Raw genomic sequence first — 26,346 nt, forward strand, 5'->3', positions numbered from 1 at the left:
TATGCATTGTCTGGAAGAAGTGAGAAACTGAGGTTATCAAAGGTGGACAAACTCCTACCATATGAAATACATTGTTTCTCACCTTTATAAATTGAATAGTGCAAAATACTTTGAAGTAACAGTTCTCCACTTGTAATCCACTCATTATTCCTTTTACTGCTTGTATCTTTTTTCTTTGTTCATTAAGTCTGTTAAGGAAGAACAAATCATGTACAATTTTTGATTTTTATATCTATTTGTTCACCTGAAACCACATTTTATTAGACAAAATGAAACCAAGAGGTTGAAAATACTGAAGTTGAGTTTCTATCAGAAAATGTATGTTAGGACTTCCGGTTTGAGCTAATTCGGCGACAGACCGAAACCTCGTCTCTGCGAGGCTTCGATCCGTGCTCACCGCTGGAGTGCCCCGAGCCGGCTGGTTTCAGGGCTAAGCCACCCTGTAGAGGTGGTGAAGAGGGGGGAGACTGCCTGAAGGGTTGAGGAGAGCCGCATCTCTCCTCCCCAGCTGGCCATTACTCCCTTTCCTGAAGGCGGTTGTAGCAGTGGTCAGAAATGGCCACCACAAAGAAGAACTCGACCGGAAAAGAATGTGCAGGAAGAAGATAAGAAGAGAAAGTTTTGGTTGACTGGGTCAAACAGCAAAAGCAACAAATAAGGTACCCTGGAATTTAAACTTAACAACATTGTTCCCAAAGAAGACTTTGAAGCTGCGAAGGAGAGAGAGAAGGGAAAGGTTTAGGTTTTTTTTCTTCCCTTCCTTATACTGACAGCTAAGAGACTTAAGCAAGAAACTGGAAAAAAAATCCACTTTGACATTAATAGGCATCTAAGCTGTAAATAAAAGTCAAAGGGATAAATAAAGATTTCTGGACATTTAAAAGTTTTTAAAAGCTGAAAAGGAGAAAAAAAAAGAAGGTCAGGATCTGGAAAAATGGAGGAGACTGCCTGGAATTAAGGAATGGAACTGTAACTAAAAGGAACTTACAGTGAAGTTTTAACAAGATTCCTCAAAGATACATTTTAATGGAAACTTGGTAACAAAATAATAGACCCCAGGAAGAGAAAGTGGAAAAAAGAAGCAAGTAGAAACAGCCTTGGATTATTTGGATTACTTGGTGTTTTTTGGGTTTTGCATCTAGATGACTAAAATTAACTGGGTGGTTGTTTAAAAGTTTTTAAAATGGTATCACTCTTAGAAGAACTGAAAACGGAACTTTAAAAATGGAAAGAAGATGCACAAGGAGGGAGAAGTTCTTTTGGCTTCGTGTTTCAAATCTTAGAAATGGAGATCTGGAACTATGAGAAGCAACAAGAAATGCTTGCAGAACAAGAAGATTGAGACAAAGAAGAAGCCATCTTTAATGGTCAAATAATTTTAAGTGGGGGGGGGAAGAAAAGGGGGGAAAGAGAGTGAAAGGTTTAAGATTAGAAAAAACAACCAAAAAGAAGAACAATTTGAAAGATAAGTATAATTATCTTTCAACAGAAAAGGGGATTACAGATGAGAGAGTTAGAAGTAGAGAGACGAGGGGGTAAAAAGGGGAGGGAGAAGAAGAGGGGGAAGAAGGCAAGGAAAAGAAGTTGTAAAAGACAGAAACAAGAAATGGAGAAACAGGGAAAAGATATAAGGATTGTAACCATAAGTTTGTTTAGAGAATGGGTGAAAATTAAATTGTAAAAGGGATTCTGCAAAGGTACATAAGATAGCTTTGTTATATTACAAATAGAAATAACTTTAGAAAATATGATGATGGATAAAATATTTATTGTAATGCAGTGGGATGTTTGTTAATAAATAAATGAATTAAAATGATTGAGAGAATTAAAAGGGAACATTTTTAATTATTAGTAATGATTTATAGAAATATAAGTGAGAAATATGGGGAAAAAAAAGAATTAACTATGGAAAGTTTATAAGTGTTCCCAAGGAAGTATGATATTCAATTGAAAAGAAATGTTAAAGATGTTAAGATTTTAATGCATATTAATGATAGAATTGAATTCGAATGGAATGTGTTTTATTTACATATATATATAATTTTTTCTTTTTAAGAATATAGTGTCTATTTTAAGAATGTATCAAGCAGAATTCGATTGGAAGTTATGTATTATATTGAATGCTATAATCTTAAAGCTATACATTGAAGCTTAAATAAGACCTTGAATGGATAAAATTAAAGGATATAAAGTTGTCATATTCTAATTGGTAACTACAGGGAAAAATTTGTTTAATAAGAAAAGATAATGTGAAATTGTAACAGGACAGACAAAAGTATAAATATAATGATTTGAATTGAGATAATCAAAACAAAGTTGAAAAAATTAGAAGAGGGGAAAAACTATGTAGAAAATATAAAATGGTAATAAGATATGGAATAGAATATAAAAATGAGCATGAAATTGAGTTTTGTGTCTGTATGAAGAAGTGATAACTTGGGACCATGCTATTTTCAAAAAAGATGTTTTATTTGTATTTTGTTTTTGTGAAAACCCAAATAAAATTTTCAAAAAAAAGAAAATGTATATGTTGACTGTACATGTTGATATTGCATTATGAAATGTATAACATTAATTTCATATTTCATATTGGTTTATATTTTCCATTTGTCTATACTGTGCTTATTATAAGTGTATTCTAATAAAACTTCTAAAATTACACGAAGATGGTCCATAGTTTTTCCATACCATAGTTTTTCATATGAACAACTGCACAAGAATTGCATCTCACGTATGGTTTAAATCTCATTTAAGGAACCAAGAAACTCCTTTCTGTATTAACAGAAGATTCCACTAGATGAATGCTAGATGCAATCTAATATTTTATTAATTTATAAAAATAAGTATAATTATTTGTGCTATGGGACATTTTCCCTACCACCATATATTGTATAATACTGGAAATAATTGATTCCAGAGAGTCTGAGCTGAATGGAAAAAAGCTGTAACAGGTGAGGTGACCATTTTTACACAAAGAATGACTAATTGGTATTGACTCTATAATTGACCTAAGTTTTTCAAATAATTTGCTGTTATATACAGACCTATATGAAGGTCAACGTCAGCAATCCAAATAAGACTCTGCCCGATCAATATATAAAGATTGATGAGAAGAGATGGTCTATATTAAAACATAAGAACAGTTGCAGGAATTGGCTATGTCTCGTCTAGTGAAAAGGAGGACTAGATGTGACATAGCAGTGTTCTAAAATAGTCAACAACCTATTTTCCAAAGCACTTGAAGGCAAGATAAGAAACGATGGCAATGAAGCAAGGAGAGAACCAATCTAGAAAAAGGAAAAATTTCCTGACAGAACAGTTAGTGCAGGGGTGTCAAACATCACAGCAAGGACGTGACATATTGGGACATTTCCCCCCTTTGCTAAATTGGCCATGGGCATGGCAGAGAGTGACGTATCTGGCCCATGGACTGAGTTTGACAGTCCTGAGTTAGTGGAGCCGCTTGCCTTCAGAAGTTGTAGGTACTCCATAATGGAGGCGTTTAAGAAAGGACTGGACATCCACTGGTCTTAAATGGTATAGGACAGTGATAGTGAACCTATGACATGCATGCTAGAAGTGGCACGCAGAGCCACTTCTCCAGGCACATGGAGCCATCGCTCTTTGCTCTTCTGGGTTCCGGCATGCCAGCCAGCTGGACTTCACATGTGCATGTGCACCAAAAACTAGAAAAGCCGCTGCACAGTGCCCATGTGCGTCAGCCACTTGGTCTCCTGGTTTCTGGTGTGCATGTGAGTGCAAAAACCAGCAATGGGAAGAGTATCAGGCATATATACCAAAAGACCCAGAGAGGAGCAACGCTGTGGGCCAGGATGGATGGACCGGGGCTTCCCTCCTCTTCACCCAAGTAGGGTTCTTGCATGGCTCCAACTCATGGTGCATCCATGCTCTGGAGTGCCTAGCTAGCTTGGGCACCCCAGAAGAGCTGGCCGGCCCCCACACAGCCCTCCCGCCCACCACTTTTGCCAAGGAGGTGTGACCGCTTCTGTCCCCAGCGTTCCACCCGGCTCCCCAGAAGAGCAGCAGCACCAGCCGCTGCAGCCACAGAGGGAAAGGCAGGAGTGACTGGCCAGCCACCACAGCCACTCCCACACTGGCTAGCTGGGCCCTCAGCAGCGTCTTCATGTGGGATGTCACCACCCCACCAGCAGCAGCTCCTCCAGCATCCCACCCGGAAGCGGCAGTGCAGCAGTCACTGCCAGGAGTGAGGGGTGAGTGGGGGTGAGTACGGGGCTTCCCTCCCCCTAGCGGGCTACTTTTGTGGCCCTAACCTTCCAACCCGTGGTCCGGACGCACATCCATGCTTTGGAGCACCTGGCTGGTTTGGGAGCCTCAGAAGAGCTGGTCGGTTCCCACACAGCCCCCCCCTCCCACCACTTTTGCCAAGGAGATGCAGCGCACTGCCCCAGGCATTCCTCCTACCTAGCTCATCTCCTTTGCCTCCCCAGAAGAGCAGCAGTTGCAGGGGGAAGGGCAGGAATGACCTGCCTGACACTGCAGCTGCTCCCACGCCGGCGAGCCATGTGGGCAGCTCGCCTCCCTATTGGCAGCTCCTCCAGCATCCCACCTGGAAGCAGTAGTGCAACAGCCGCTGCCACCAGAGCTGAGGGGGCAGTGGGGGTGAGGATAGAAGGGCCCCAGCTGTCCTGGCCAGCAGCTCTGCTCCCCTTCCTCTTCTGGGGAGGCGGAGCTGCGCAGGAGCTGAGCCAAGTGGGAAGAATGGGCGGCAGTCAGGAAGCGGTAAGAGGTGCACCAGCTGGGAAACTGTCATGCCAAATTATGTACTACATTTGTAATTGACATTTGTAATTGACAGTCTTGAAGGGCAAAAGAAGAGAAAGGGACAGTCAGGTTGAAAAATAAACAATAATCCTTTTTAGATGTAATTTAAGGTAATGAGATCTCATTAAACTGGAAATCCAAGTTAAGATATTTAGAGAAAAATTATATTGCATCCTCCAAGGCTTTAATCCCCCTTCCCATTGTATCCTCAAATTAGAGGACCAATCTCTGCAATGAGCTAATTCATTTGTGCAAACTGTATGTGGTTGATGTTGCATATGAGTTTTCATTCATATACCATGGACCCTGTTCATATTGAAAACATAGATTTATATGTCAATAACCTTGACCTTAATGCTGAATATCAAAAGTTGCTAGGAATGCCTTTATCCTACCAAAATTAGCTGTCCCAGCTGAATCTATTTTCAGAGAATTCCGCTCTGGCCAGAGAAATGTTTTCTCTTATTTATATCACATCCATATATTAAGAAGTTACTGTTGATTCAAAATTCAGAATGTTTGTTAGGAATATAAGTATAACATCATTTTATAGTTCAGGAGTCTGCTAACATTTGATTAAAAAGAGGTTCTTTGGAAAACAGGACTAGAGTTTCATGAATGCAATATGTGGTATCTTTATTCTCCTAAGCACTTTGCAACACCTAATCTAAAACATTGAATAAGCTACAAATTTGTTTACAGTTCAGAGCTGTAGGAACTTTAAAACTACCTGTTTAGGAATAAATTTTAAATGGTACCTTAAACTGTATCCAACTGCTATCTGTTGAGAGGACAAGGAGATGCCTAAACTCTTTCCAAAGGCCATCTCACATCCTTACTGACACTTTGCAAATTGGTGAATACTTGCTTTTTAAGAAGAATTTGAAGTCATATCGCTTCCCTTCTTGCTTTAATTTGTTGGTCTTGATGAGATGAGGTAGTGCTTTTTTAAAAAAAAATTGTGTATATATATATATATAAAACTAAATGGTTTAACTTATTTGTTGTAACCCAAATATTGTGGCATGTAAAGTATGTAACTTTTAAATAAAGTAAATATTAAATGTTCATTCTTTAAGCAGCATGATTTTAAGAGAAAAAGGCTACTCTTCATAGTTTCAATCATATGGAAGATCGATTCAGCTGCAAAAATAGACAAATGTTTTTTAAAAAGTTTGTATCCATAAAACAATTAACCTGCATTAAGTATTTATGAAATCTTAACATTATTTCAGTTACCTTGGGTTCTTGCCTGTTTCTTTTTAGAGTATTATACTTTGACATGGTAAGACTTCTCCTTCCCAGGGTCAAAAGGAAAGGGGTAAAGCCAACACTAATCTTGAACAGAAATCAAAACAGTTGGGTTTGGTGGAGTTGGGGATACTGAAGAAGGTACACAATAGTAAACGTTCAGTTATGTCTGAAGGGAGGAAGAAATGTAGTAGAAACTGGAAATTGACTTGCTTTCTCATTGGTATAAGATCAGGAGTGGGAGTCTACCAGTTCAGCCCAGTTCTAGAGAACCGGTAGCTCTGAAGAGCAGCTGACTCCAAACTGGTTCTGTCTGTAAGATTTCCTGGTCTTTCGGGCTCTAGGCTGTCCTTTATTCTTACCTTAGTTGCTTTGCATGGCACAGCTGAGTGCTGCACGTCAGCAGGAGATGGTGATTCCTTGCAGAAGTTGTTTTGCAAGTACTGCACGTGTGTGCACAGCACACACAAAGCGTGCTCTCACCAAACTGATTGTTATGCCGGTAGGATCCCACCCCTGTATAAGATGGGAAAGAGAATGTTCATCAGGCTTTCAAAGTTATGATTTTTATAAGAGTAAAAGTTACAGCTGTTCTTGTTTTGTTTGTTTCCTGATCTGCCCTACCTCAAAGGGCTGACAGATGCTAGCTCATTTAGGAGAAGTAATTCTAAAATTAGAATCATAAGTGAACAAGAACAAACCACTCTCAATTATCATCAAGAAAATTCCATGCATGTTAGAAGATCACACTACACCCCATATTGGAAGATGCTCTTCTAGTTAGTGGGGGGGGGGCAGTGAATCACCACAAGTAGATTTTGTGGTGATGGGGTGGGCTCCCAAAGCTGCAAGGAAGTCTGGTCACTTATGGTGCCAGTATTGAAAGCATTCCTCATTGTACAAGGACACACAGAAACTGGAACATGGAATGTATTATTTTTGCTCCTAATGAGGAGACTTTGGTATTTCTTTCAGGATCTGGACTTTCAGGAGACAGTGAAATCCCAGCCAGCTGTAGGGAAGAGCTGGAAGCTATTACTTCTCCTAAAGAGGGGACAGCTGGAAATGTTGAATTGTTTGAATCTGCTCCTCTGGGTCCAGAGAACAATTGAGTCTGCTATGGTGAAGATGTAGGGAGTCCCTGAAGTTAAGTGTTGGCAGAATCAAAGTCTTTCTAGCAGAGTAATTAAACAATACCTGGGGAGATACTCCACTTTGCCAATTTATGGCTACTCTGATTTCCCTTGTTATTACTTGCAACTGAAATTCTTCTCTGAACATTTCATGAATCTTACTCATGTGTCTTGAAACATGAATGAGATTCCTTAAATCACCATGTGGCAATCTCATTTTTAACTACTCATTCGGACTGGATTGCTGCTGAGAATGATCCAGCTACAAATTACTCTGTAAATGCCTATTAGTGTTAGACTATACTTCTTTCTTTATTTTTGTTAGGAATTAACAAAATTGCTGCATAACTCTGAATTATAGCAACAACAGTGATAAAATTACAGTGATAAAATTCAATGTAGAATCTGAGAAATATCAAACGATTTAAAATGTGAAAGAAACATTTTCAGGATGTGGGTTTTTAGGAATAAGTTCATATAATTATATGATATACTGTTAACTGACATACTGTATTTATTAGGATTAATGTATATTTATTAGGACATATATATTAGAATTAATGCTTAATGAATGTCCAACAATATGCATATTATACAGCAGCTGTAATAGAAAACACTCTGAGAATTTTATCGCACATTGCAAGAAATTAAATGTAGCATCATGAAAGAAAATGAGTGATTTGAATGCAAGAATAGATGAAATAAAGACAGCTGGACTTACAGGATGATTTTGATTTGTTACATAATATTGTAGGAGATGGGCTAACAGTTTCCTGGAAACAATTTTTTTTGTTTATTGTCAATGTAAATGCAAATTCTACTGAAGGATATTACTGGTTGTACAACATCAGAATCAAACTAGCTACATAATAATAATATAAAATGGGAAAGTGAAATCCAGTCAACCAAAAACTTTTATGTACACATCATGCTACAGGCCAACAGTTTTGGCCAGCAACTATAAGGGTTAAATTTATAAAAAGAGAAAAGAGATACAGAGAACATATATATTAGAATATACAATCAGTGAAAATAATAGATTAAATCAATTAACATGCAAAAGATACATGGGGCATGGGAAAGAAACAAGAAACATTGTGAATATTGGATTAGAAAAAAAATGTTTTCAAAATATGAAAAAGAATAAGATCCTCTACTTTCCATGGAACTGTTCTCCAAGATTATAGCTGATTCAGAATGTGGTAGTATAAGTAGTTTTGGATACACCTCAGTTTGTCCATATGACCTCTCTCTTTGTGAGCTGCCTGGATTATCAGTTCAGTTGCAATTTAGAGTGCTGGGTGTCATCAGTAAAGCTCTTTATGGCTTAGGGTAAGTGGATAGTTATAATTATTTCTGCCCGCTCTATAAGATCTGGCAGGGTTACCATACTCCTGGCATCCTCAGTATCATATGTTTTATGGAATTTGGAATATGTAATTCCTGTTATATCCTCTGTCCTCTGAATGGCTTTCCCACTGAAGTCGGTAGGTCTCTCGCAGCTAAAGTGATTTGTGAACCCCACATCAGGAGCATGCATTTTTTAATTTTCTAATGTAGTGTTATAATTTTTTGCTTTTATTCTTTTTCTTTTATTAAGCACTTTTAAACCCTTGTATGTCTCCTTGAGTTACTTCATGATTAGATTGCTTATAAATCAAATAAAAAATCAAATTCAGAATACATTATGATAGCTAAAGAAGGAAGGTGAAAGCTTTGGATAGCAAGGATGTACCACCACTGAATACAAATTTCTAAAAATCAAGCACACAAAGACAAAATGTTTTCTTATTCAAGAATATGAACAAAAGAAAATTTTAAAAAAGAAAAAGTTGTTTTTAAGATAATTGCAGAAATTTCAGGAAATTTTATGAGAAGGCTACTCAAGAATAATCACAAAAGAGAACTGACAAAGGTTAAACATTTATGAAAGAACAACACTGAAAAAGTATTAATGGAATTCTAGAATGAAAAGTATTTTTACAGACAATATATATTCATAAATTCACTACTAAAATGTGAGAAATGGTAGGCTTTGATAAAATCACAGGTGCAAATGAAAGGTTTATTAAACTGAAGTTGTTGGAGAAGGTAATTAAAGTGCTAGCAATTCTGTGTCAACAAATATAGAACCATACTATGTGGCATGGAGATTGAAAAAGTTCAGTGCATATATCTAATTAAAAGAATATGCAAAAGAACATGCAAATTGGTGGAGTTGAAATCAAGTTGCATGCATAAGCACAAATTGTTATAAGAATGGCAGGAGTGAAGAGATGCATCAAGATAAAATGACAAAGCGTTAAGAATGTCAGTTAGCAGACAATACTTTGTTATCAGGAAAAAGGAAAGCTTAGGTGAACTTAGTACGCAAGTAAAAATGGAAGGTGAAAAATCTTGGGTGAATGTTAAATATGAGGAAGACAAAAATAGTGTTAGCCTGCAAGTCATCTTATGGGTGGTTCTTTATTTTCATGAGATCTATTTCATCCAATTACCCCCAGAAAATTACAGATAATAAAGTTTCACAAAATGCAAAATCAGTATACCATTTTCTATATGCATATACTGCAGTAAGAAAAAGTTCAGAACTGCAGTTATATATATGACAACTTTCACTGCAGAAGACAGACTGCACTCTGTTTGAAAACTGTGGATACCCAAAACATAGAAAAGAGAACCACAGATGATGAGATTGTTTTGTATTCTTTTAAGTAATCAATTAAAACAGTTTACACATGCTGGGCATGCTAATTCCAGTGTGTTTATTCTTTGGTAGATGTCTTATCAATACAAATCAAATACATTGTCCAATTGTTTACTAAGTCTGCATTACTATTAATCTTCTCATTGTTCCTATCACGCATCTCCTCCTACTTGTGACTATATGACTGTAACTTTGTTGCTTGTATCCTTACGATTATATTGGCTGTTCCTAGTATGATTTGATTGCTTATTGTACCTATGAATATAAAAGTATTGTACCTTATGATTCTTGACAAATGTATCTTTTCTTTTTATGTACATTGAAAGCATATGCACCAAGACAAAATCACACTTGGCCAATAAAGAATTCATAAATAATTGTTTTTTTAAAATAATCTTTAAAACTTTTATTTTTCACCATCAGAAATTGGTCACATAATTTTCTCTATAGATGGTCTTGTACATATAGTTGTATACAAGAATGCAAGTATCCCTTGTCTTAATGGATCTCTTAAGTGAACAGAAACTGATACTATTAAGCATGACATTTTTCTGCAAATTTGAATGCATATTTTTATGTGTAGTTGTTTGTAAATTCAAAAGAATAAGATTGAATATGACATGCACAATGATTGGATGCCCTTTTAGTTACTACTTTGTGACACCTCCTTTGGCAGAAATAACAGTTTGCAAATGCTTCCTCAAGCCAGCTGGTATTTCTTTTTGGAAATTTTTCCTACTGTTCCTTGCAGAATTATTCTAGTTCAGAAATAATATTAGGTTTCCATTCATGCACTGTTTGTTTGAGATAGCTCCACATATTTTTCATATGGTTTCTGTTCAAATTTGAAGACTGCAAAGGCCATTTCAGAAGTTTTATCTTTCATATCTAAGTATTTCATGGTTTATTTGGAACTTGTTTCAGACAATTATCTTCCTGAAATACCAAAATTCTTTTCAGCTTTCTATGTCTACAACATGCTTATGCTCAAAATCATGCAGCTGGGTGTTTTTGAGAAACTTCAAAATAGGTCCACTTTTCGACCAATGTCAATTATTAATTAGCCTTTTTTTCTAGATCACTGAGAACTTTTGCTAATGTGTCTGCAACTATATTCTGTTCTTCGGGAGGTTCTTCAACTTCTATTTTATTTTTCTTATTTTGAATAATTTGCAACATTTATTAGAAAGCAGAGTATCATAAATTTGAAATGCAACATGCAGCTTTTACTGCTACCACTTGTGCATATGTAACACTGTATATACATTTCTTGATGTACCAGCAGGGGTGGGATTTACCGGTTCTATCAGGTTCTATAGAACCCCTTGTTAACTTTCTTTTTTTAAAAAAAATATAGTTTATTAATTTTTACAATTAAAACCAGTCACAATACATACACAAATAAGCAAAAGAAAGAAGGAAAGAAAAGAAAGAAAAGAGAAGAGGAAGAGAGGGAAAGAATTTTAAGAAAAGAAAGAAAGAAAGAGGTTACAGGATTAAAAGTATTCTTATTTTAACAGTTTGCAAGATCTTCTTTTGTTTTCATCACCTTAACTTGTGTCATATAACCACACCTGTTTTTAACTTATATCGCTACCTCGTTGTTATGTATTGATACTTTTCTTTTATGCCTTATAATATATTATTTATCTTTGGTCAATCCAATTATACCAACAATTCCAGCTGTCATAGTATAGTGAAGTGTCTTTGTTTTTAGCGCCAAAGTCAATTTATCCATTTCTCGCATTTTGAGATTTTTCAATAATCATTTCTTCTGATGGAATTTGGTGTTGTTTCCAATGTTGAGCGAAGGCTAATCTGGCCGCTGTTAAAATGTGTATTGTTATGTATTTGGTTTTTTTGGAAATTTGCTTATCAAAAATCCCTAGTAGGAAGGACTCTGGTTTGTATTCGATCTGCTCTTTGGTGATTTCTTCCAACCAAGTTTTGATTTTCTTCCAATACTTTTGGGTTTCTGCACAGGACCACCACATATGGAAAAAGGTTCCTTCTTTTTTCCTACACTTCCAGCAATGCGGACTCATGTTGGGGTGCATCTTCGCTAACCTCGAAGGGGGGAGATGCCATCTATAAAACATTTTATAAAGATTTTCCTTGTATGCTGCCGATTTGGTAATCTTATTGTTTCTGCCCCAAACTTTCTCCCATTCCGCTAATGTGATGCTGCGCCCTACGTTCTTACTCCAAGCAATCATATTTCCTTTTACGATTTCTTCTTCTAGTTCTGTTTCTAATAAGTAGTTATAAAATTTTGTTATGTTTTTTTTATTTGATCCTAATAAAATTTTATCTAACTGTTGCAGTTTGTTATTAATTCCGAATTCTTTTTTGTCTTGTTTATATCTGCTTTGAATCTGAAGATAAACCCATTGATCAAGTAGTTCTAAGTAGTTTGGAGAACTGGCAGTTAGAAGCAATCTCCCTTTGTTTTTTTCCATCCTTATTAAATTCTTGACAAACAGCCTAGACTTGCTGTCTCCAGAGCTTGTGAGGCTTGACTTTCTTAAAGGGGAAGGGTTGTTTTAAGATTTTTACATTGCTGTTGGGAGGAAATACTTCCCTGGATAATCAGCACTTTGAAGAAATAATTGAATAATGAAGCAAAGCTTTTAGTGATAGGGAACCAAGATGAGTGACATTCAGCAAGGCTTCTTGGCTAGCTAGAAGGATTGACATTCAAACACATACCCTTTCTGAGTTTTGGTCTAAAACTGGTTTTTGGTGAAGCTTAATTCTGTGCTTGGTGAAATTTAATCCTGTGTTTATTGATGGGATAATTTTCTCTATTCAGCTTCAACAAGCAACAGCTACTGTTGTGATTTAATTATTTGTATTGTGTTTGAATTTTTTCTTGGCTTATGGTTTCTTTTTCTATTTGGGGAGGTGGTCTTCCTTCACTGCTTTAATACTATCTGGCACTATCCTTTGGGGGTATAGTTCCAAGAGGCAGGATGCAAGCTTGGCACTGACTTTTTTTAACTGCCTTTCTGGGGGGCATGTGACCTTTCCTTAAATCTGGGTGATTTCCTTAGGATATCTTGTGAGGCGAGTGAAACCAGCTGGTATTTTTAAATGGTGCAAATAGATCTAAGGGTTACTTCTCCCAAGTCTGCTTTTTCTGGAGAGCTTAAATGACCTCTCTGCTAAAGGATTTCACTTTATGAGCAAGAGTTAGCTGTTTGATAATTATCACTGCATTTTAAATATTTTAATTCCTCAAGGTGCTCTGGCACCCTGCCTGATTTGTAACTCCAGCTTGCAGGTATTTTTAATCTAATGATTGGTATTTAGGGCAGCTTTTTGCAAGCAAAGAAGCTTTTTGTATTTTTGTACAGGTAATTCTTGACTTACAACAGTTCATTTAGTGACCATTCAAAGTTACAATGGCACTGAAAAAAGTGACATGGCCATTTTTCACACTTATGACCATTGCAGCATAACTGCAACTGTTGTTCTTGGTTCTGATCTGGTTTAATAGCTTGTGATCCAATGTAAGAAGGACATTGAGGAACAAAGAGTGAAAGAGTGCAGAATTGAAGATTGGCTCCTGGGGAGAAGGAGCATCTTTGGGACTGAAACTCATGAACGGTAGATACAGGAAGTGAAAGGAAGAAAGGGGGGGTGGAAGGAAGGGGCAGGAAGAAAGAAAAGGAAGGAAGGAAGGAAGGAAGGAAGGAAGGAAGGAAGGAAGGAAGGAAGGAAAGAAAAAGAAAGAAAGAAAGAAAGAAAGAAAGAAAGAAAGAAAGAAAGAAAGAAAGAAAGAAAGAGAAAGTAAATGAGATATACGGATGGATAGATAAATACATGGAAGGAGGGAGGGAGGGAGAGAAAAAAAAAAAGGAAGGAAGGAAGGACATAAACCCTGGCTTCAGAAGACTTTGAAGCAGCACGGCAATCTAGGGCTGGCCTGCAAGGGATCTCAGAGGTCATCTAGTCCAACCCTCTGCTCCAGCAGGAGATCCTTACAGAATCAAAGAATAGCAGGGTTAGAAGGGTGTGTGTGTGTGCATGTGTGTGTGTCTGTCAAAACACCAAAAACAGGCCAAGTAGCTCTGTGGAGGTCAGTCGTAAATTAGAACACTTGCTAAGCAACTGGCTACTAAGTGAGGACCTGGTCATTAAGCGAGGACCACTTACATTTCATTTGCCAATCACATGGCTGCCTGCCCAGGCCTCTCCCTTCCCTCTCCAGGGCTCCCCAGGCCTTGGAAACTGGCAAAAAACACTTGCTAAGCAACTGGCCATTAAGCGAGGACCTGGACATTAAGCGAGGAGCACTTACATTTGGCTTGCCAGTCACGTGGCCACCTGGACATGCCCACCCGATCACATGACCACCTAGCCATGCCCAGTCAGCAAGCCACTCCCACCCAGCCACATGACCAAGCCACACCCATAAAATAGGCCACGCCCATAGAACCGGTTGTTAAGAAATTTGAATCCCACCCCTGTGTACCAGTTATTTCAGCTGTATAGATGCTCTCTTCTATTGCTTGACAAATATATACGATGGAATTGATCTGCATATAAAGGCGTGGCATAACAGCTGTCATTGATAGATTATTTGCATTCTTCTCAGTTTCTAACAGCTTTGTCCCAGAGGTTGCCAACCAGTGGACCGTGGCCCACTGGAGGTCCATGAGAAAATGTTGGTGGGCCACAGAGAAATATCCCCGTTAAAGCAATTAAAGCAATTAATCCAGGCAATTAATCCACCCACATGGCCCACCCATTCGCTGGCCCCTACGCTTCGACCTACAAAAAGCAGTGCAGTCCTTTTTTCTTTTGCAAACCTGCAAAAAGCAGTACAGTTGCAAACCTGCAAATAGCAGTGCAGTCCTCACCAGCCAGGGTGAGGTAATAGTGCTGTTGCAGCAAGAGGGGGCTGGCAGCACAGGCGGACTGAAGTGGCGATGGAGATGGCTGGAAGGTGCAGGAGCACTGCGCTACTTGCATTTGTGCAGCACTCCCACACCTTCTAGCTTCCTCTCCTGGCCTGGGCTCTTCCTCGATGGCCGCAGGCTCTAGGGATGACCTAGGGCAGGAAAGGTACTGGCTGGTAGTGGTGGGAGGCGGCGGAGTGGCCAAGTCTGTGCTCACTATCCGGTTCAGTGGTCCGGAATGGTTCCGAAATCAGTTTCCTCATCCCTCTCGACGCTCTGCTGCCTCCCTCCCTATGGCCCTAGCCACCGCTGCCTGGAAAAAGCACAGGAAAAGCGAGCAGCAACATAGCTCTCGCTAGGGCAAAAAAGCTGAGAACGAGGAAAGCACAGGCAAGAGAAGATGGAAGCTGCCGCCTTTGAAAAGCACCACTTTCTGTTGCCTGTGCCTTCCAATCTCTGCTCTTTCCCCCCAGCGAGAGCTGTTTCTGCTCGCTTGCTTTTCCTTGTGGGGTAGCAGAGATGTCAGGGCTGCTCTCCTCCCTCAGCAAGACAGGTCTGGAGGAACGCGAAGAATTGCGGACAAGCGCAATATAATTTTTTAAAAAATATATTATTATTATTATTTTTTAAATTGTATTAGTAGTCCTCGGGATTTAAAAGTATGAGTTTGGTGGTGCTTGAGGTCCAAAACATTGGCGACCCCTGCTTTATCCAGTAATTGCACTACAATACAAGCTTTGTTGAATGGTCAATTTCTTGGTCAAAGTAGCAGAGCCATGTTGATGAAGAGCTGAATTGCCACTGCTGAAGAGCTGAATTGCCACTGCTGAATTCGAGTGCTATCAAGCCGTTCTTGAGTCAGCCAAAATTATATAGGGGGTCCTTACTTAATGATACTAATTGGGACTGGAAACTCCATTAAGTGACCTAATTTTAAGGTGAAACACTGCATGATCATGTAGTTTAGTGCAGGAGTCACCTGCACAACCTTTTGGACCTCAGGGACCACTAAATTCATAATTTTAAATCCCACGGACCACTAATATGATCTGCCAGATAGGCATGACTAGGTGATCATGTGACTGGGTGGACATGGTGAACTCAATGTCACTCACATCAAGGGGCACCTCGCTGGCCTCTACTCACCCCTCCCCTCCCAGTCACTCCTTGCCTGCCTGCCCAGGCTCCTTGGGGCCCCAAGAGGAAGCTGTTGTTGGAGCTAAGTAGCCACTATGAGAAAGAGTTGACAAAACAGCTGGCTCAGTTCAAATTGGATCTGACAGAGAAGGAGGCTCGCAGAAGCACCTCACTGAGGACTACAAGCATAGGCTTTCCAAGCAGAGGGAAGACCTGTGGGAGTGCAAGACCCATGTACCAGCGCCTGGAGGCTCAGCGGACTCAGATGATCAGCCAGTTCTGCGCCATGATGCAGCCCCATTGGAACAACTCTGCTCTTCACCACCAGTGGTACTTTTCTCCAGCCTTCACCCAAAGCCCTGCACCAGGGGGCTGAAGCAGACCCCAAGTCAGAATTTCTGTCCCCCTCTGACCCACACAAAAAGACCTTGAGGTGGGAGACTGCCTGAAGCACAACAAACGTTTATTGCATTTATCCGGTCCAGAGTCTGTAGTTTGAGGATCCCTGATTTAGTGCAATTTTAAAAAATGCAAATATTTTTTCTGCAGACCATGAATTTTTTCTTGTGGATCACCAGTAGTCCATGGACCACCAGTTGGTGATTGCTAGTTTAGTGATGATAGTGCCAGAAGTTGCTGAACAATTAACCATTAAGCAAGCATCACCTGTTTCAGCATGAAAGTTGTCTCCATTGCTAATATGTGTTCTGTAAGTGGATGTCCGGGCCTGGCTTTTATGGTGAGTGATCAGGAAATTATTTGGTTGATTCCTCCACCTTTGCTTCCCTCCCTCTTCACCATGCCTGGAATGGGGTGGTTCTAACTGCAAACACCTGTTATGTTTAGGCTTTTTAGCATTTGTCCTTTTCATAGCTTATTTGATATAACCTATGATGAATGTTTTAAAAACAGGCCAAGGGGGTTGACTCAAAAGGGGCGTTGGTTCTTACCTGATACGCTTCTTTTCGTAGAGCTGTTGAGAGTGTCCAGGTTGGGAGGAGCTCCAGTCTCGGCTCTTCCAGGCTGAGCTTGAAAATTGAGGAACGCCCTCACCGTCACATGGTCCTCGGGCACTCCCAGGTTTTTGCACAGACGAGAAGGAAAGTCCTGTTCTCATCACACTCAGGAAAAAAATATATTAGATTGCTCGGTCGAACAGCCAGGTTTCCCACCAGACGGCCTACGGGTGGGGCTGGACACTCTCAACAGCTCTACGAAAAGAAGCGTATCAGGTAAGAACCAACGCCCTTTTCCATAGAGCTGTCTCGAGTGTCCAGGTTGGGACATACCAAAGCTTGGCTAGTCCTGCGGGTGGGGCCCCGTCTGGAATAGAATCTCTCCTGGAACCCTGATGACCCGCTGGAAGGCATGCCCAACAGGAGAAAACCCTGGATGTTGGAATGTCTCAACAAGGGGCCTAAAGAGGAGGCGGAGCTATCCGGGAGGCAGTCCCGCCAAAGAGGCCAACAGGTGTGCACTGGGACCGGGATTCAAGAAACTGGGAAGATCGACCCGTGTTGGGAATTCCCTGGGAGAACTCTGGGACAGAGAGAAGGAGGGAGGCGCAGAGATCTGTGTGAGGCCCGGGAGCGCAAGAAGGACCCGGCTAGCATTGAATGGGGGTAGATGTGTTGCCGACCAGTTGCCCAGGGCAGGGTGAGGAGGACAAGAGTGCTCCTGGGGTAGGAGCCTGTTGCAAGCAGGGGTTAAAGGTCGGAGTAGAGAAGGCCTTCTCGCACTCCTTCCTCTTTTTTTTTTTTTTAAAGGACAAGCGCCTGAGGGCGACTGCATTATCGAGAACGCGGAGCGAACCTCTCCCGGATCCCGGGAGGGCTTCCTGGAAGAAGTACCTCCGGACCCATCCGGCTCCGCTCGGTAGGGAGATCTATAGGGAGAGAATCGGTAGTATCTGGCAAAGGAGGAGGAGTGAGAAGAACCCTGGCGAGGAGAGGGGGAGCCTCTGAAGTCGGACCTCCTAGAGAGGGAAGGGAGGTACTTGCGCTTGTTCCGGGTCTCGGCCAGGAATGGGTCGAGAACCGGTCCAAATAACTTCCCCCAGAGATGGGGGCTGTTGCTAGCTTAGTCTTGTTTTTAACGTCCGCTTGCCAGTGGCGGAGCCAGAGTAGACGGCGGGCGGTAACCTGGGACGAAATGGCCCTGGTGGAGAACTTTGCCGCCTGGAAGGTGGCGTCTAACTCGGCCGCGGCCAGGATCTTGGCAATGTCCTGGTGCGCCCTGAGATTGACTGTGGGGACATGCTGCTTGAGCTGCTGGAGCCACTTGATGGAAGACCTGGTGAAAACGACGCGGCAGTGGAAGCCCTGACTGCCCAAGCGTCAGAGAGGTGAGCGCGGCACAGGGCCAGTTCAGCTCGCTTGTCCTCGGGCTGGAGAGCATCGAGTGAGTCGCTGGGAGTAGAGCGGGAAACCAGGCCCACCACGGGCTGCGTCCACGGGGAGGGTCGAGCAAGGTGGAGAACTGCGGTTCCAGGTTAAAAAACCGCTTGTCCTGGGCGTTGGGGGAGGGGGCCCGAGGAGGCCAGCTGCCTAGAAACCATGTCTGAGAATATGGGCGGGACAGGGATCACCTCAGTTTCCGCCACGGGCTGAGAGAAGAGAGAGTCGGGAGGAACCCCTGCCGCCGCTGGGTTGGGTGGGGAGGGGTTCAGGCCCGAGGTGGTCCTGGCTTTGAACAGGAGGGACCTAAATAGGTGCGGTTTAAAGAGCCCTAGAAACGCGGGCTGACCTGGAGGGAGGCCCTCGTCCTCCGACATGTCCCCTTCTAGGGACCTGTTCCCGAAAAGAGTTCACTGCCTATGAGGGACCTCATGTCAAGGTCCTGCTCGTCCCCAAAGAGGAAGGGTCCCGGGTTCTTGGGCCTCCATTCCCTCCAACTCCAAAGGTAAGGTTAAGTCCTCTTGGGAGTTGCCTGACTATGCGAGGCCGCTGATCCTAGAGCCTCGGGGCCGCGGGCCGAGGAGCCAGACCGGCCAGCTGCTGCATCTGTTGCGCTACCCTTTGCCGGATGGCCAGCTCCATAGCCTGCATTAGGTTTTCGGGTATTTCCGCCATGGGAGAGACTCCTCCGGGCGCAGTTCTACAGCAGTGGTGGGCAAGGTGACCTCAGGGGCCTGTCCAGGCTGTGGGGAGAAGCAGAAGCAGGAGGAGGGGAGAGGAGGATGGGTGGAGGTTGATGGAACGGAAGGGTCCCGGGACACAGAGCTTGACTCCTGGGAGCGTCTGTCAATTTCCCTTCGAGGGCCCTGTGTCGCCTGAGGGCATCCCTTTGGGAAGCTTTGGATGGTTCCTGTGCCTGTTTGCGCAGGTGGTGGGATTTGGCCTTGGCCTTCAGAGAAGTGCCACGAGAGGTATTGTCGTCTGCCATCTGGAGAGGAGAGAAAAAAGGAAAAAAATTTTCTGGTTAATGGAGGCGGTTAACGGGTCTGGGTACAGCCTAAGCAGAGGCTGGAACTCCCAGTGCTCGTGTTGCACCCCCTTTTTGTCAAGGCCACAGAATTGTTCTGTAACATGTTGGGAAGTAGGGCCTAGCCCGGGGCCAATCAGCCAGAATGAACGCAAGCTGTCCCTGCCGGGCGAACCGGGAAGGGACATGGCAAGCAACTAACTCCTTAGTTGGGGAGACTTAGGCAGAATTGCAAGGTATTTGAGCAGTCCCAGGATCTGCCCAGGAGTCAGGAAGCAATGCGGCCTACTGGTAGGCCTCTGAAAAAAAACCAATGACCCTGGGGCCGCAGGCAGAAGGGAATAATGTAAGCTGAAACCAGGTCTGGATGCGGCCTACGGGAGGCCGGGAATCCCAACGCACGCCCACGCCCCCTTTTAGTAAAAAAAATTTTCTGTTTAAAATAGAGGTTTGTACGAACCAGGGCCTAGCCCAGAGACCAATCAGCCAGAAAGGTGAACGCCAGGCAGCTACCCCTGCCGGACGGACCGGGAAGGGGTGAGGGGGCAGAGCTGCTACTTCGCCTGCTGGGGAAAAAGGCTGCAGGGCCAACAGACCCTATTTCTGCAGGAGGCCTGTTGGTAGAATAAAAGACAGGCTGAGACAAGGGAATCCCAGGCTGCCTAATAGTCAGTTAAGGCTGCGGCCTGTAAAAGGGCCTCTAGTAATGGCGGACGGCCATGCGGCCACTCCCAAGATGGAGGCCGTTCCAGGACACACCCAAGATGGCGTCCATTCCAGGGCACACCCAAGATGGCGGCCGTTCCAGGGCACACCCAAGATGGCGGCCGTTCCAGGACACACCCAAGATGGCGGCCGCCCAGGGCACACCCAAGATGGCGGCCGTTCCAGGGCACACCCAAGATGGCGGATGCCACAGGGGGCCCAAGATGGAGGCCGCAAGTAACGGAGGCAGCCCCAGCGCGGTAAACTCCCAGGAAGATTAGAGCCCTTGGGAGAACCAGGAAGCGTACCCTGGGCTAGAAGGCGTTCGCGGGGGAACGGCGGCTAAGGCGAGGAGAGGCAGGCAGAAAGCGAAGCGGCCTCGCGCGGAGCGATTAGGCGGCAAACGAAGCTGGGGGCGCTCGAAGCGCTCGTTTTCTCCCCTTAAAGAAAGCGGCTCGGATATTAAAAACACTCCTGGGAGTTCAAACCTGAGTTCCTGCGCTGCCTGCCGGTGATCCACGTGAAAAGCGATGAGAGAAGAGGCCTAGAATGTTGAACGACCGGAGCAAGGGAAAAACAGCCTGTTAGCCACGAGGCTGAGCAAAAACTGGGGAGTGCCCGAGGACCATGTGACGGTGAGGGGCGTTCCTCAATTTTCAAGCTCAGCCTGGAAGAGCCGAGACTGGAGCTCCTCCCAACCTGGACACTCGAGACAGCTCTATGGAAAAGTAGCATTTTTACCTGTCTATTTGTGTCCTTCTATAGGCAATTAATTCTTGCTTTTAGATTATTCTATGGCTTTTTCTAAAGATAATGAATGTTGAGATTTTGTTGGTCACATCATTCTGCTGTTTCACTGTTTCAGCTTTGCACTCCATGTTTAAAGGCTGTGGTGTTGGAGCCCTTACAGTACTGCTTGTTCAGCAGTTTAACACAACTGCATAATTCTGATTAACCAGCACAGCATAGATTTTTAGGAGAAAACAGCAGAATGGCAACAGAGGAGCTCAGACCAGAGTTGCAAACTAAAGTCTTGACCATGCAGAAAATAATTTGTTGCATAAGTAGCCAAAGCATTTTTAATCAGTGGCTTATTTCTGCAATTTTCCAGCTTTTATTACAAAGTTATGTATGTTTATACCTGCAAGATTAGTTGCCTAGGCTTAGTATAGTTGCTCTTGATCACGTGCATACTGCAGCTGCAGTGCTATCAGGTAACTATAATAGTAATGATAATAATGCCATTGAAGACAGTGCAGATGGCTGGTCATCTGATTATTGTATTTTAAAGAGGGATCTACCTAACCCCCCTCCTCCCACCCCAAAAGCAAAGTTACTTTGCTTACTGTGATTGGGTGTCAGTGATGATAAAAATAAAACAGTAAAAACTCTTCCAAAAAGCTATACCTAGAAAAGTTTTTTTTTTAAAGGAAATGAAGTTGTACAAATGTCTACTAAGATGAAGATACTTCAAATTTTGAGGTGCTGTTTCAAAAGCAAGTGTCAGATTCAGATATCTTTGCCGAATAATTTTCATTTGTGCACTTATCTACAATAGTTTACCCAAAACTATGACTTTTATTAAATATTCCCCCAAAAGTTATTTCTTATAGCCTGCTGCCATACTTGGACTAAGACAGTAGAAAGTATGCAGTGGAAAGTTTTGCTCAATTCCTTAGAACAGGAAGGTAAAGTTTCTTTCACTTTCTGTTTCTTTCCAGATCTAATTTAGATTCAGAAATTTTCTTTTGCTAGATGTATTCTATCATTTCAAATTATTTATTCATTTCTCTTTCTGTTTGCATTCTTAGAGAGAAGCCAGTTACTAGATTAATTAAGATACCTCTCTAATTATGCTTAAAATTGACACAGGTATGTGTGTATATTTTTATTTATATTTCCTACTTCTTAACCATTTCCCTCAGAGTATGACATATGATTGTTACGGACCAAGATTCATTGATCTCAGAAGAATAGAGGGAGACTAGAAACATTGGATTGGGAGCCTTGTTCGCTTTGGTTACCTCATTATTGGCACTAAAGGAACCTTTGTGCTAGTGACAGCAGTGGAATCACTTAGAGTTAGCTAATGGAAGATTGGGGGGACAGAATAAATAGGTCATACTGCACCTGGAAAGCAAAACATGCCAACAACCTGATGGTAACAGCCATCAACAGGTTGGGCTTGGCTGTGTGTGACTCTATGCAAGAGAAACAGATGCTATCTCCTCAAGGGTGTCCTGTTCTCAAAGAATGGGCTGCTGTCTCTGTGTGTTCGTCATGCTGGCAGACAAGGACAGAACCCACAGACTTCTTTATAGACACAAAATATTCTATGTAATAAATTCCATGGAATTCTTGCATGTGAAGATTTGTAAGAATAGAAAACAAAAGCAAGCATGGATACTTTTGACACCAGTTCAGTGGCGTTTTTTTTTCTCAATGTACACTGGTAATAGCTTCCTTTTGTTGCTTGGCAGCTCGCTCTTAGTGTAAGTATGTTAGGTACCTACTCATTGTAGCGTGACTTCCTAGGAGGAAGTAGTCAACAGAATACTAGAGTTTTTAGGTTTCTCTGAGACACAATTGTACGTTCTGTAGAATGAGGTGGTAAAAGATCCTGGCACAATATACTAGGAATCCTTCTTAGAAAACTACTTTAATCTAAGGCATAAGAAGGCTCATTGTTTGATAAAATGTTGCTTGTTCTATTCCCCAAAACTGGATATTTACTGTCAGTAGCTTTAAAGTAAAATTCTGCTGTTATTTTCCCTCACTTTCATATGAAGGGGGTTTGGGGGGTATAGGGGTATATCAGTTTGTTTGTACAGGTAGTCCTCAATTTATAACTGTTCACTTATGACCATTCAAAGTTACAAAGGCACTGAAAAAAGAGACTTATGACCATTTTTCAGACATATGACTGCTGCAGCATCCCCATTACCACGTGATTTATATTTGGATATTTGACAACTGACTGATTTTTTGACAGTTGCAGTATCTTGGGGTCAGGTGATCACCTTTTGCAACCTTCTGACAAGCAAAGTCAATGGGGAAACCAGATTCACTTAACAACCATGTTACTAATTTAACAACTGAAGTGATTCACTTAACAAATGTGACAAGAAGACTTGTAAAATGGAGCAAAAGTCACTTAACAAATTTCTCACTTAGCAGTATAAATTTGTGGATCGATTGTGGTCATAAGTTGAAGACTACCTGCAAAATATTTTGAACCAAGACTTTTTAAAAAGGGGTATTCATTATAGAACTGTTCTTATTTCCCTGCATTAAGATAGCATCTCTAATGGCATACCTCCTCTTTCTTCCACATATATTTATAGACAAGGTTAGTTGTCAGACAATGAAAATGGAACAATGATGTTGTGACGTATCTATCTTGTAAACCAAATTATAATGACAGTATCAACCGTTTGCATAGGCTTGCTTAAAATAATGAACTAAATATATCAGGGAATTTTAATTGCTTAACACTTAATTTCTGACCTATGTCTTCTATATAAATATAAGGAAGCTTTACTTCTCCAGATGTTACTCAATATATTTCACCTTAGCTGATACATGTTGGACTTCTGACAACTATAGTTCACAAATAAATCCTGGACTGCAAGTGCCAATTTGTTTTTCTGATACCTTTGTTATTTTGGTTTTTTAAAAGGCGTCATTTTCAGAGTCTGCAGTCTTATGTATGATTAAATTAGTGTTAATAAATGGGAGCTAGATACACTGGCAGTATTTTAATGAATGGAAATCAGATTCTGGCACATCCTTGTGCCATTCAAGATGTATCACTTTTGTTGTCATTTTCATTTAAACTTGTTAATGCTTGCAAAATGTGGACTTGGGCAAAGAGGTCATTCTCTCTGCATGTCAACAGAGTTAGTAATTATATTGAGTTGAGAATTATTTTGCTGAATTTGAACCTTTGATTGTATAACGGACATGAAATTCTTTTCATCACCAAGTTAATCACTTTACAGGCTAATTTAGCTTTCATGTTGCAAAAGTTTTCATTTGTGTTAGATTTTGCAAAGAAGTTGCAAATCTAACTTTTGCTGGCACACAAAAGATATGCAGTAGGAAGATAAAAGCATGTGACAGTAACCACAAGCTAAATATTTATATTAGTCTTGTATATACTGAAATCCATCCCAATATATGGGAAAAAAAACTTTTATTACCAGTCTTATGTTCATGGTAAAATAAAGTACAACATTTAGAAGAAGCTGCTGAAAAGAATAGCATGGGTAAAAGATACAACTTATTGCAGCTACAACTACGTTTAGATGCACTGAAGATGGACTTTTGGTAGAGTTGTTTCATGGGTGAATTTAACTCTTTTTTGTAATAATGAAGAAAACTTCTCTTGTGTATGTTTTCAGACATACAATTATTGGCATATGGGGAAAACAATTTTATGAATGGAGAAATGCAATTTGCTAGCAATAGGTCTAAATCCGTAATTACTAATTTGATTAATATATATCTACACTGTGCCTCTTTGGACTGTAATTTTTGGCATATATATATATATATATATATATATTTTCTTAAGTTTTCGTGGGTACTTACATGTATGGCATTCAGCTTTGTTCGGGTATTTTCCCACGTCATTGTAGTTGTGCTTTTAAAGTTGTAGCGATGTTTCAGCAGAATCTCATCTGCCATCAGGCTTCTGTACAGAAGGATTCTGCTGAAACGTCGCTACAACTTTAAAAGCACAACTACAATGACGTGGGAAAATACCCGAAGAAAGCTGAATGCCATACATATATGTATGTATGTGTGTGTGTGTGTGTGTGTGTGTGTGTGTTATTCTACATGTATGTACACACATCTCATATACATGCATCCATTGGGACCATTAGGAAAAGTTGTCTCTAATTCAGGTTAGTTTAGTAGGTTCTTCTTTCCTGACATTTAGCAAAGTTGAGATGGAAAGATTTGAGAAAAGATTCTTCCTGTCTATCCATATCCTAGTTGATTTGTCGATTCAGAGAAGGGGCGTTGGTTCTTACCTGATACGCTTCTTTTCATGGAGCTGTCGAGAGCGTCCAGGTTGGGAGGAGCTCCAGTATCGGCTCTTACAGGCTGAGCTTGAAATTGAGGAACGCCCCTCACCGTCACGTGGTCCTCGGGCGCTCCCCAGGTTTTTGCGCAGACGAGAAGGAAGGTCCTGTTCTCATCACACTCAGGAAAAAAATATATTAGATTGCTCGGTCGAACAGCCAGGTTTCCCACCAGACGGCCTCACGGGTGGGGCTGGACGCTCTCGACAGCTCCATGAAAAGAAGCGTATCAGGTAAGAACCAACGCCCCTTTTCCATAGAGCTGTCTCGAGCGTCCAGGTTGGGACATACCAAAGCTTGGCTAGTCCTGCGGGTGGGGCCCCGTCTGGTATAGAATCTCTCCTGGAACCCTGATGACCCGCTGGAAGGCATGCCCAACAGAAGAAACCCCTGGAGATTGGAATGTCTCAACAAGGGGCCTAAAGAGGAGGTGGAGCTGTCCAGAAGGCAGTCCCGCCAAAGAGGCCAACAGGTGTGCACTGGGACCGGGATTCAAGAGACTGGGAAGATTGACCCGTGTTGGGAATTCCCCTGGGAGAACTCTGGGACAGAGAGGAGGAGGGGAGGCGCAGAGGAGCCCTAAAACTAGAGGCCGGGGGAACACGGCAATGGGCTACCTCCATGACCCGGGAGAGAAGGAGGGGCCCCTCTGCTAGGATCAGGAAGGCCCCGGGGAACCAATTGCCTGGATGTAGCGAGTTCCCGGAACAGCAGCCTGTCCTGGGGGGAGCCAGGTTCGGTTCCGCCCAACGGCGAGGCGGACGACTTTGCTCAAGGACCCAGCTGGCCGAGGGCCGCCTTGTCTGGGGATAAAAGTAGTAGTGAAGGCTAGAGATCTGTGTGAGGACCGGGAGCGCAAGAAGGGACCCCAGCTAGCATTGGATGGGGGTAGATGTGTTGCTGACCAGTTGCCCAGGGCAGGGTGAGGAGGACAAGAGTGCTCCTGGGGTAGGAGCCTATTGCAAGCAGGGGTTAAAGGTCAGGGTAGAGATTGGCCTTCTCGCACTCCTTCCTCTCTCCTTTTTTTTTTTTAAAAAGCAAGCGCCTGGGGACGACTGCATTATCGGGAGCGATGGAGCGAACCTCTCCCGGATCCCGGGAGGCTTCCTGGAAGAGTTACCTCCGGACCCATCCGGCTCCGCTCGGTAGGGAGATCTGTAGGGAGAGGATCGGTAGTATCTGGAAAAGGAGGA

General features: G+C 42.0%; 1 protein-coding gene and 1 long non-coding RNA gene across 2 annotated transcripts in view; one reads left to right on the plus strand and one right to left on the minus strand.

The window, feature by feature from the left end:
- FAM110B (family with sequence similarity 110 member B) overlaps positions 1 to 26,346 on the plus strand; it is an 85,910-nt gene that overhangs the window by 27,923 nt on the left and 31,641 nt on the right. The window lies entirely within an intron of this gene.
- Positions 83 to 26,346, minus strand: part of LOC148126385 (uncharacterized) — a 30,543-nt gene continuing 4,279 nt past the window's right edge. Inside the window, exons 2-3 of the long non-coding RNA XR_015743208.1 lie at positions 6,417 to 6,570; positions 83 to 188 (exon numbers count right to left, since the gene is read on the minus strand). This is a non-coding gene — a long non-coding RNA (uncharacterized LOC148126385). The remainder of the gene's footprint in view (positions 189 to 6,416; positions 6,571 to 26,346) is intronic.

The sequence above is a fragment of the Pseudonaja textilis genome, chromosome 3 (genome assembly GCF_049901715.1).
Source record: "Pseudonaja textilis isolate UNSWEBS1 chromosome 3, rPseTex1.2, whole genome shotgun sequence".
Lineage (NCBI taxonomy): Eukaryota > Metazoa > Chordata > Lepidosauria > Squamata > Elapidae > Pseudonaja > Pseudonaja textilis.